Consider the following 12770-nt stretch of genomic DNA (forward strand, 5'->3'; position numbering starts at 1 on the left):
TTGTAAGGGAAATAACTCTTACTTAAATGTAAAAGTTAATAAAGATTATTTTTGAAATATGTTTCAATAATAAGTGTCATGCTATTGCCTATTGGAATAAGGTGTGCCAAGTTTCATTGCTGTCCTAACAATTGTCCTATCCATATATTTCTGTCGGTTTTTAAAAATTTTTTCAGTTTTCTGCTAGGTTAAAGTCTTTCTTCTTGGTTGTATAAACTTGGTTGTGTAATAACTTCCTGTTTACCAGACATTTGTCCTGAATTTAGTGAACTTATGTTGTGTAATTTTTTGTCAGCTTGAAAGCATTGTAATGATGTTTAATTGGTATGAAGTTTGATTATTATAAAACGTACAGTAAGTGGGACTTAATCCCTTTAGGTTTACCAATCATAAGGCTGCTGTGCTGTAGGATTCTTAAAAATACTGTGGAAGTACTTAAATTCGTGATTACCAATGTTTGTGGGTAAGGGAAGACACAAAAGTTTTTTTTGAATTCATGGTTTTGATTTTTTTTTGTATACACATTAATGGGAATCTCCCTTTCGTTGGGAACCAAATTTCGTGGTTTTGCCTACCCATGAAAACCATGAAAATTGGTACCCCACGAAATATAGTACTTTCACAGTAGCAGGTTTCTATGGTAAAGTTACTACACATTAAAATGTATCCTACAATCCTAATAAGCTTTTACTAATTTACAAAGTTTTGCAATGAATCCAAAGTTTTCCACATGCAATTGGAAAGGAACATAAATAAAACAAGTTTCCCTTATCAAAATTTTAATTACCCTGAGTGACTACATGTAAAAGGGAACTCTAGGATACTGTTATGGCCTGTGAACAGTTTTGTTTCAAAATCCAAATAATTCCTTTTATCAAATATTGAAATATGATATAGATATACCGGTATATTATATAATTAAATTGATTTATGTATAGATCTTAAGTTATTTTATAATCAAGTTTTTTCATTGTTCATCCAAAATATTCAGCACTAGATAGTACAAAGGTAATAATTATCCCAACATGGTTAGGGACTGTAAACACCAAGTCTATTGAAAAAGTTAAAATCTTAAAACTTGGTAAACCAATAAAAAGACTATTTTTTCTATAAATGTTCAGTTCATAGACAACTCATCATTGATTCTATCACTTAACCCCAAGAACTTCTGAAATATATTTATAATAGATGTATAAAACTCATACGTGTGTTTAATTAAACTTGTACATTGTATCTATTTAGGTCAATCAATACTGCGGCAAACTTGTTTTTCTGACGCAGACCGGGTTAATTAATGATTAAGTATAATTAAGTCATTTGTATACATAACATATTTGGTAAAATACCAATCCATGAGCCAAGAGAGATATAATGGAATGTCTGGTTCTGTTAATATCATCAGGAAAAATCAACACTGTAAATTACTGCTGTAAATTCAGAAATTATTGCAAAAGGTGTGACTATATTTTTTATTGCAATAATTAACACTAGAACATACATACTTGAGGCCAAGAGAATAATAATCTTGTTTCCTGCAACCACGTAGAAAAAATTGAGTTGGTAGGTAGGGAAATGGTTTTATTGTTCAAAAACTATTGAATTAATGGGGAAACAATATAGACTTTTAATGCTTCTTAAGCCAAAATGGCTATGAAATGTTTGAAGTAGGTAAGGAAGCAGGAAACTGATTTTTTTTTTTGGCCTAAGTCATATTTTTCTTGATGTCTTAAAGATACTGCTAGACACCAATTGATTATTAAAAATTGTAAGAATTGCTGTACACAATAATTTTGTTTTATCGTATTGGTACACAATTCTCACAATAACCGAAAAGTTTGCACTCTTTCAGGCTAAAATTTTCCTATACAAACTGTACTATTAACAGTTAAAAAAACTTCATAAGTGCCCAATAGACAGCACAGATGGCCACAAACTCATTATTATTGTTTCCATAGGGTTCCATACATTTTTGGTTGTAGTTTGGACCTTATGGTTCATCTTGATAAAAGGGACCCCTCAAATTGACTGGAATACACTAGAGACACTCCACTTGAAGTATTAGGGGACAAAATGAGATTCATTTCTCTCTAATCTCCAAACCCTGAGGTAATGCCAAGATGTCAGTTTTCTTTTTAAATAATTGAGTATATATTTTATTTTATCCATCTTTTTGTCATGCATTCCAAAGAGGGTGAAGTCTTTTGTACACTTCACTCCGGGTAATTAAGGTTACTGATATTCTTGTATGACATCCAAGTATTTGTTTGAATTTAGTGTCTGTCCAGTACTACTTTTTCCTCTGACTCAGGTCAAAGTTTATTAGGCAAAAAAAATGTATCCTGCTACCATACCTACCCTTTTTTCGTTCCTTTCCTAAACATTTTTTGGCCATTTTGCCTCAAACACTGTTAAAGTAGAGATTATTTCCCCATTAACTCAATGTAAAATATTTTGGACAAAATAATTTCCCTACCTTCCTACTCTATTTTTTTCTTGCCGGTAGCAGGAAACAATATCCATCCTTTAGTTCTCTGGGCAATATTGTGTACTCCTACTCAACATATTTATTGTTTGCCTTTTTTGGTTACATGTTAGATTTCTGGAAGATATCTGAAAATCTTCTCATATTCTCAAAATTATGGTCCATAAGGCACAGAGAAATATGGCATACATCGCAATTACCATTTAGGAGCTATTGTTCTTTTTCACTTGAAGTTAATAATATGTTGGGAAGTCCCTGTTTACCAAGTCAGCTTTTCAAATTCTGTGGAGTTACCATAGCCAAATGTGCCACATATGATAATCATGCTAATTTACATATGATAGTCATATGATTATCATTAGATTGTCATATGTTATTTTTGGCTTTAAAGCATATATGATAATTATTTGAAAAACAAATTATGTAACAATTCATATGATAATCACATGATAATTTGCATATGATAGTCACCGTCTTCACAGTTAAGCAGTACTCTGAGGTCCAAGACTTGTCGAAATGGAGGTGGGCCTGTAAAATTCACTACTACAGGCCAACAGTCACTATATAAAAATTTCAGAAAAATGTAACTGCCTGTGAACTGGAAAGTTAGTTGTGAAGCCTGAATTAATCATATGATTATCATATGTTGATTTTTGTTCATATGATAATCATATGTTGCAAACCATACGAGTCTCATTTGGGACACATTTGGCTGTGCATGTGAGTTTATGTGTAGACTTGTCTATTGTACAAGTATGTCTATTTATTTTCCAGGTCAAAGTGAATAACTTACTAAGGAGCAGAAAACTCCAATAATAAAAACAGCCTGAAAAAGAAACAGATAGAACAAACATTTACAGGTAAAGTTTTTACAATATTTTCTAAGCTATAGTGATAATAATAAATTTTTAGCTATTTAATATTATTGGCTTGTGATATAACCCCTGCGAAAAAAGTTAGGGGGGTATATAGCTTTCACCCTTTCTGTCCATCTTTCAGGAATTAAGGCATTTTTCAGCATAACTTGGTCTCATGAATACGTTGTCCGCAACTCCACCTCAACAAATTGCAGGATTGGTATGAAACTAAGTGGGGTGTTAGAATTGCATATTGGGATGTGCATATTGGTAGGAATTTATATTAAGGTAAAAACTGTAGAAGTGACGGCTGTTTGAACTTCGACTTTTTTCGGCAAAGCTTGGTCGATGCATTGTCCCCAACTTTTCCTTAACAACTTTGAGGATTGTAATAAAACTTAATGGAGTATTAGATTACAATATTGGAATGTGCATATTGTCAACATTTTATTTTTTGGCAAAAATTGTGGAAATGAAGGCTGTCAGACTTCAGCATTTTTCAATGAGGTATTTGGTCTCATGCATTGTCAGCAACTCCTCCTCAACAACTTGCAGGATTGTTATGAAACTTAATGAGGTGTTAAATTAAATTACCATGTAATTGGGACGTGGACATCATCAAGATTTTATGTTAGGGCAAAAATTGTAGGAATGAGGGCTGTCGGACTTGGACATTTTTCAACAAAACTTGGTCTCATGTATTCTCCGCAACTCCTCAACAACTGGCAGGATTGTTATGAAACTTATGAGATGTTAAATTACCATATAATTGGGCTGTAGATATTGTCGGAAATTTATGTTTGAAGTAAATTTGCAGTCAGATTTTGTCATTGTGTTGTAAAAAAAAAGTACTGATTGTGGTTTGGAGTTTGGTGTTTTAGAAATGACAGCAGAATTGTGTGTAAAAAATGCTTAGATTATCCCCCATAAAAATAATGTCCACATTGGTCCTCAAATATACAGGATTCAATAGGCTACAGGGTATTAGTCCTGTTAGGAGCAATGTCTAATTCCTTATTGAGTTCAAATATCACACGGGTACAAAGGCAAATGTGTCACATATGATAATCATATGACTCTCAAATGTTAATTTTGGCTTGAAAATATGTGATAATTTTATTTTTTGTTAAAAAAAATATGAATATCATATCATAATCATGCAGTAATCATATGTGAAATATAATTGTCACACCTTTCTCAATTCATATGTTTATCATATGTTGCTTGCAAACCATATGATTCTCATGTGTAGCACATTTGTCTGTTTAAGTATAGAAAAATGCCACTTTGAAGGTAGGTTTAGGACCAGTATTCTAGATAGGTGCTGAGAGGCTTGACCTGGTTTTTTTTTTTTCTTAATTGTAAATGCCTAAGATTTGATCACCTCTTAGTTGTCCATTTGGTCCCAGGAAGCCATTCTGTTTTAACCTTTTTGAATATGCCTCTGAAGTGTAGATAATTCTTAAGATTTTTCTTTAAAGCGGGAATTGCTGGCATGGGATACTTACATAATATTTTTGTAGTATGCTTCCTTCCGTCTTTGTTGCACAGGAACAAAGCTTATAAAGTTTAAGGATAAAAGTAATTGGTTGATGGAGGAATTTCAAGGAGAGGGTACAGTGTTTTATCTTTCCAGGATGGACCAGGCCCTTTTCTCTTAGTTATTGTCAGAGTAAGGATATTGAGAGTAGTTGCGCTCAACAACACTTTTCTTCATCTTATTTGTGAGTGGGTTTGATGACCATATCTCTTGATATGCCCATTATTGAAAAACTATGGTTGATTAAACTATGTTGCCTTTCTACAATCCTTACTTTCTGACAATTGGATATACCTAATTGAGAGATGTTGTCTAGCCTTGTATTGGACCTTAATCTCTAAGATTTTGGCAGGGGTGAATTACCTACTACTACCTATAAGTCTTCAGAATAGGTAGTAACAGATGAGGTAACATGCACTTAGATTTGATCTGCCCGAACAAGTCTTTTAATTCTATCTAATGACTTGAAGTTCAAATTATCACTATTATATTACTAATTTTTCTGATAAAATTTTTCATTATTCATCAAATTACTACCAGCGATTGACCCTTTGACCTTATTACCTGCAGGAATTTCCAGTATTGTTGATTAATGAGTGCTGTATCAATGGCTTTAAGGTAGCAGGGATCACATGGTTGCCGATTGGTGTAAATATTGGGATACTGCTTTTAATTTGAAATATGTCTCGATTAGTGTGATATTGTTATATGAGTTAAATGGACAGGAGGGGAGATTATAAGAATGTTGATACAAGATTTTATTATGTAATTAACTTTCTCTAACTGACAGATTTTTGTCTAACTTCCTTTGTAGCACTCTAGAGGAAGGGTTTAATATCTGTTGGTTTTAGCTTAATTAAGCCTTTAGAATATAGAAGTTAAATAGTGCAGCAACTGTGATTTTACTTTTTTAATTTATTTGTGGAAAAAATGCAAACATGAAGTTCAGGGATAATTATATCATAAAATATGCTGTGACAAATTGATTTTTTGTTTAATATAGAACCTTACATTGCATGGAGTTTAAATAACATTTCTGCACTGAAGATAATTAAATTTTCAAATTAAAAGTATGAGCCTGAGTGAGCATTTAGAAATTGAAAAATAACCACCAAGAGTGTAGATACATGTATGTAGTTTGACTTAAGATCCTATATCTTGTTATTTATCTTACCTTGGAAATGTCCTAAACATTGTGTTCTTTTTATCACCTAATGTTACAGAAACAACTTATTTTGATGGTTTTATAATAATTTACAATCAATTTTTGCCAAAGACACAAAAATCTCTAGGCGTGATCATGTTTTCACACACTTGTCCAGAGGTGTCAAAATAGAGAAGAAAGTAGATAAACTGTACTTTCTTTTTGAGGACATAACGTTTTCTAAACACTGAGATTTGAAAACAGATTTTTTTGTCAAATTCTGCAGCCCTATTTTGTCATTGAGATTGCAGATCCTCCTTTTCTGTGCTTTGTCAAGTTGCTTTAGTCCCTCAAAGTTTTTTTTTATCAGGTTATCTCTGTTTCAAATCATTCATCAATTATTTTTTTTGCTAATGTCAAGGTGACAGAGTCTAGATTTTACACAACAGGGAGATACTATGTTTTTTGTTGTTTTCTCTATGATTTTTTCAGGGCCTCCTTTTTGGGCTCCGACTGTCAGGGGCGTAGCTAGGCCTGTTTTATTTGTATCCAAAATTACGACGAGGGGTCTTGGGGGTCGGGGGTTGCTCAAGGCCCCCAGTGAGTCATTGCATAAAACCTTTATTTCATCTTTAAAATGTGTGTTTTTATTGTTGTTACTTTTTCCAAAAGTACGCAACTGCGTACTTGCGTATAGGCAGCTACGTCCCTGACTGTTATTGATTTGAAGTTGCTTTTCACATTGTTATGCTTTTTTTTTCAAAACTGCAATACATGTATTTTAGAAGTTATTTTGATTTAAACTGAAGAAAAGATTACAGTAAAACATAGCGAAACCAAAATAATGTGTGTGGCTGAATACACAAGTTGAAAAACAATTTTTAACAAATTTGAATTTAAGGATCCTCAGAAAATGCAAGATTGTACTGGATTCTAGAATATCCCAGTGTCAGATCAACTGTACTTTCTTAAGTAGAGAAATATCACGGGACTTTCTTGGTGTTAAGTATTTTTGTCTCATGCATGTTAAAAAGCCTTCATGTGCTAATGATAACATAAAGGTGTTGGTGTGATCATGGAGTATCTTGAGATAGATGTCCAATATGTCACTAAATATATTCATTTTCCTCTACAAAATAGCTTTTTTTCTTGTATAATTTTGGCAAGAAAATGGAGCTATTTCTGTTTTTTTGATTTTCGCAAGAAAATGTATCAATTAATGTAAGTTAAACAGAAGAAATTAGAAAATATCTTATCCTTGGGCATAAATATCTTTTTTCCTTGTTTCCTCAGCAGAGTAAAAATGTTGGTTTTTCTCTACCTTGCTTTTCACCAGTGCAAGTTACCACATACTGAATGAAGACAGTTGAGACCATATCTTTTATATTTAATTATGATAAAATTTGCCATGAAATATTTATTGATTTATCTCGTCTCGTCCTTGCCAGGACGTCAAGTTTAAGTCAAAATCATACCAATGACATTATCGAAATGTTCAGACTAATTTAGTTAAGCATTTTAATACAAAAGTATTTAATCAACTCGTTTTGTAATGATTTATTGTCAAAAACAAATAAAATGTTTGTTTGGATAGTATTCTAAATGTTTATATATTAGATTGTACCAGGCGATCGGGAACGTTTTAAATAGTTTATTTAACATTTGGAATTAAAGTATGTAATTTAGATATAACCGTTTTAAGAGATAACATGTCTGCTCAAAGGAAGAAGATTTGCATAAATTATCACGGGTGTTCCTCTCAGGACTTACCAAATATCTTTGTTCGGTGAAATTAAAGTGTATTTTGATTTAAAACTAATATGAATTTTTATTTTTGTAAAGAAAGTAGGCAGTGAATATTAATGATGGCTAGAACCCATTTAGGATAAAATTAGCTATGCAGATCATAATCTTGTTTTCCAATTTCGGTACATTATACCATAAGGAGGCTGGTGATGAGTTCCTCTTTATCTACCCTATGAATCATGGGTAATTAAAGTAAGAAGTTTCTACCCATGAACCACTGGTAGTTAAAGTAAAGAGATATATTATATCAATTTCTTAACAGCTTGTTTCTAATTTTCATCCTATCCAGCCCTATCAAAAACTTAGTTTGTGTCAAATCAACATTCATCAGTGTAGATCCAGAGATTTTGGAAAGAGTGATTCAAGCTTTTAATGGTCAATTGATGCCCCCCCAAATGCAGACCCCCCCCTCTTTTTTGGATTTCCCAATGTTCACTGCAGCTCTTTGTGGGGATAGAATTTCGAGCCTTAATGACTTAGACTAAACAAATTAAAAATCTAAGTTTTCTTTAAGGAAGTATCTGATATATGCATTCAATAAACAAGGGTAGTGGCATTGAAGGGGTGTAGCTTACAGAACGGCAGGTACCCTAGAACATGTCAAACTTTTTTCACATGTACATCAACCTGTGCCACAATTTTGATCTACATATGCCTATATATATGCTATGGGTGTCCAATAGAGCTTGAAAAACTGAACTTTCTGGAAGTACTTCTCATTATTTATACTTATTCCTATCGATCTATGTGAGACCTACATTGGCAAACTATGTCATTAAACATATCCCCTCAAAGTTAATTTATTCCATTTTTGAACTTGCCTAATCATGCCTATTTACACCAACTTCAGTGTAGGCAGAAGACAGAAAACTTATATGTAGATGTAAGATTTCCTAACTGTAGAATACGTTCAGAGTAGACTCTTTTTCAAGTGGCAAACAGCAGTTAAGAACCATTCTGTGTAAGAATCTGACAATGGGTGGAACTTTGGTCTTTTTTTCCTCAGAATATATTCAATACATTTAAGTACCAACAAGCTATCTAAATTTATCCAGAAGCTTCTGTGACATAGAGATTTTTAGTACCCTCCACAGGAAGTGGTTAGGTATTATGTGATACACAAAGAAAAGTTGCCTGTTAGTCTGTCCGTCTGTCTGTCCTCCTTCAGTTTCCTGATGATAACCTGAACAGATCAGTGTTCTTTTTTAAAACTTTGCACTGTTGTTTAGTTTCTTTAAAATATGGGTTAAGTTCAATTTTCAGCAAATTCCAAAATGTAGTTTTCTAGTTAGGCCATTTTGAACATCTTGTCAGCACTCTTTTTTTCACAATTACATTGCACTAGTGTATTACTTAATGTTCCATTAATGCCCATTTTTTACTCAAATCTATCCAACCATCTTTTTTAAAACAAATTTTAGTTGTTACATTTGTTTTGCCTGGAAAACTTAGTGTAAACATAAACTGACTACATTTATATTATATTGTTATGATGTGAGTACAGGTTTCTGGGAGCCTCTTGTTTAAAAACATAGCTCTTTTTGGCTAATTGTTTAACTGATGTAGACTTTCTGGAGGTGAATACATGTACATTAGTGCTATTCAGATATAGAGGTGACTTTTTCTGGCTCCTGGGAGCCTCAATTTATTTATTTGTTCCTTTTATCAACAACACAAATCTTCAGTTTAATGTCAGCAGCATAAAGTGTTAACTGACAAAATAAGATTGCTAACCTAATTACAATTGAAACATGTTTGTAAGAAAAAAAAACATGTTGTGAAGAGTATTTCTATATTTTGTCTAATTTTTGTCTGATTAAGTTTGTGCCAGCAGACGTCTTGTTAAAAAAAAGGGTAAATTCAATTCTATAATTACAGTTCTTTTTTATTAACAATTTTTCAGATCTGACATTTTTGCCAATCAATGTTTCTTTTTTGATGGTTGAAAATCTGTGGATGATTTAACATTTAAACTGATTTGCATAATTTCAAAGATTCAGAGGAGTGCAACATGTTTTTGAACTAATTTCTTCTACTTGGCTGATTAGCAGCAATTTATCACAATCAAAAAAATATATCCTACAGGCAGTGACTGATTGTGGTAATTATCAGATCAAATTTTCTGTTTATTATTTATCATTAATTTCATGTAATTGACAAGAAAATCTATCAAATTCCAACGCTTCTTTATATTGGTCTCATTAGTTCACATTATTAGGCAAAATATTATTAGTTCAAACAAATCCTTATTTGTGATATTATCACATTTTTTTTGGGGACCAGATGGCGGGAAGTTAGATCTAAGTAAAGCTTGCTCTGGCTAATGTAATTATTGAAATTCACATTTATCCCTTTTTTGAGTGAAATTAGATGGAATTGATTGGATTGATTGATTGATTGATTGATTGATTGATTGTTGGGGTTTAATGCCCAAGCAGCAATATTTTAGCTATATTCAGGCGATGAACATGAAATGGATGATAAAATGAACATGAAGTGATGATGATTATGAAATGGAAGAAAAAAGGGATGGGACACCAGGATGATAGGGTCGACAAACTTTGATTGCCACAAGATAAAAGGGAGGGACAGGGTCGGGCAATTTAGCCTCCTGTGGCGGAGCACAAAGGTTCCTACTCCTATCAAATACCATAGCAGGGTTCTTTAACATGCCAGGAACGTAGCATCTTTCCCAACACAGTGCACCACTATGGTTTGCGGTCAGATTTTCCGTATTATAGCCTGACAACCCCAGCATGTAACACGCTAGGGGTACCCCATTCCACCACCTAGGGCATACATCCCAGTTGCTCTGTGGGCAGAGTGCCTAGCCCCCGGCTAAGTTTCTAAGCACTATTTAGTCACCTTTTATGACAAGCTTAGCGCTGCTGCAGGCCTATTCTTTTGACACCTGGACCTGCACGGGGCAGAGATGGAATTTCATCCTGTTTCAGATATACATTACCATATAGTGACTATAAAATGTAAATAGGAACAAATATGGGTAAAAATATTAAAAAATGGCAGGTGCAAGTTGATGGCAGTCAGAAGTGCAGACCTTGAAATGGACGATAATTATGATTTTTTATACAAGCTCTTAAAAAGGCAAAAATTGGCACGATTAAAACAGGTCCATGAACAGGAAGTGGGGTACAGTCACATCCCCCTCTGAATACCAACAAATACTATTAAAGTCTTCGTTTTGATTCAACTGTAACCATTGAGGTCAACATTTTGGAAGAAAGACACTTGCCCTTTAAGTTTGAATCCAACTTTCGAAAATCTTGTGTGCAACTTTGTAATACTATTTCATGAAAAAAAAAACATGCTCTTTTTTAAGTTGCTATTATTGTTAGTGACTTCTTGCAATGGTAATTTCAGTACTTTATATTCGCATATGATTTGCATAATTAGATTTTTATTACTCCACCTAATGCTGCAGATCTGGGCCATGATTACCGAAATAGCATCATTTGTGTTCTACCTGTTTCTTGCTTGCATGGAACCAGAAGTTTACAAGAAATGATCCGTTAGCATTGAATATTACCCAATTTCTGATTCAGACACAAGGGCTCTTAATAAGACTATAATGAGCAGAGCTCCGATATCTATGAATATTCATTGCCAGTTGTTTAATCTGGTACCTAATCTGGTTCCCTGGTCAATATGATAAGTGACCCAAAGATTGCTACAACGTACATCTTTGAAAAAATATCATACATGTCTCTTTGTGTTATTTTGCTTGTATGAGAATGGGAAGTATACATATATATTATCAGGACCCCTCTACCCATATATAGCCATTGCCTATTGTTTAGTCTGAATCCGGGTAATTGAAAACATTTTGGTCATGGCAGTTACAAAAGAGTACACTATCATATCATGGGAACCAAGATTTTAGCGGAAGTCACCAAATTTTAGAGCATATCACATTCGTGCCATTTTGGACGTTGAAAAGTAAGCCAAAATCAGTTACAAAAAATATTTGACGATTAGTGACTTTGATCTTTACCAAGTAAGGTATATAGGTATGAAGAAGGTACAGCATACAAGAGAAAAAGAATGATAGCTAAAGTTTAAAAATTGTACATATGATAGAATCTGGAAAGCCATAATAAAATAATTCCTAGATTCTCATCCAACTATGAGCGGGGGTTCAATTTTGTTTTTTTTCTTGTACTACAGAAACTGTCACTACTGCTACAGTTTTCATCAAATTGCAGTCATAAACCACAGGGACTAGCAAACGTTACTAAATGAGGCTTATTTATTGGGCAAGACACAAAATATTTTAGAAAATTTGAGTTGGGTATTATTTTTCAAAACACATTTTGAAAATTAAAACAATCAAGGTGGGCATGAAAAGTTGTGTTGGGCGAGGATGATAATTTTTATTATGGCCTAACATTGGTCTTACAGTTAGATCACTTCAAAACTCATTTGTGAGATTAAGGTTGATGTTTTAACATCGCATTTTTAAAGAACTGAAGCATACTTTAAATAAGTTTCTGAATCTGTTGATATTCAATACAAAAAAAAAATGAAATATTTTTTTGTTAGACAAGCTTAGGAATGGGTTGGATGGAAGCAGTATTTTCAACCATGCCCTCCACATTAAAAATGTTCTTTGAGGTATATTGTCTTTCCATTCAATGCTTCTACAGAACTCCCCCTAAACTGATAAATGGATTTTGTATGATTTTTGAATGGAAGGTTATGCATATATGCTACCTGATCACTGCAAGGGAGATCATTCAACTCAAGGGTTTACATGATATAGTCCTCTTTAAGTGTTGGTTTTTTGTGTGGTAATTCTTATTTGTTTTTTTTTTTGCGCCTAATATTAATGTAGATCATTGTTGCTGTAGTTCTGAAATGCTACAAGATTTGATTCCTACCAAAAATGACTTCCTCTGTCCATAAATGTTTATGTGAAAATGC

At 33.1% G+C, this 12770-nt stretch overlaps 1 protein-coding gene across 5 annotated transcripts in view; it reads left to right on the forward strand.

Annotated features, from left to right (window-relative positions):
* LOC148617032 (uncharacterized) overlaps positions 1 to 12770 on the forward strand; it is a 48073-nt gene that overhangs the window by 7323 nt on the left and 27980 nt on the right. For all 5 annotated transcript variants that reach the window (XM_088584309.1, XM_088584306.1, XM_088584307.1 and 2 more), the window contains exon 2: positions 3257 to 3342. The gene's annotated coding sequence lies outside the window, so the exon portion shown is untranslated. The remainder of the gene's footprint in view (positions 1 to 3256; positions 3343 to 12770) is intronic.

This window comes from Perna viridis, chromosome 5 (genome assembly GCF_037379345.1).
Source record: "Perna viridis isolate PV_CMFRI_1.1 ecotype Kerala chromosome 5, ASM3737934v1, whole genome shotgun sequence".
Classification (NCBI taxonomy): Eukaryota; Metazoa; Mollusca; class Bivalvia; order Mytilida; family Mytilidae; genus Perna; species Perna viridis.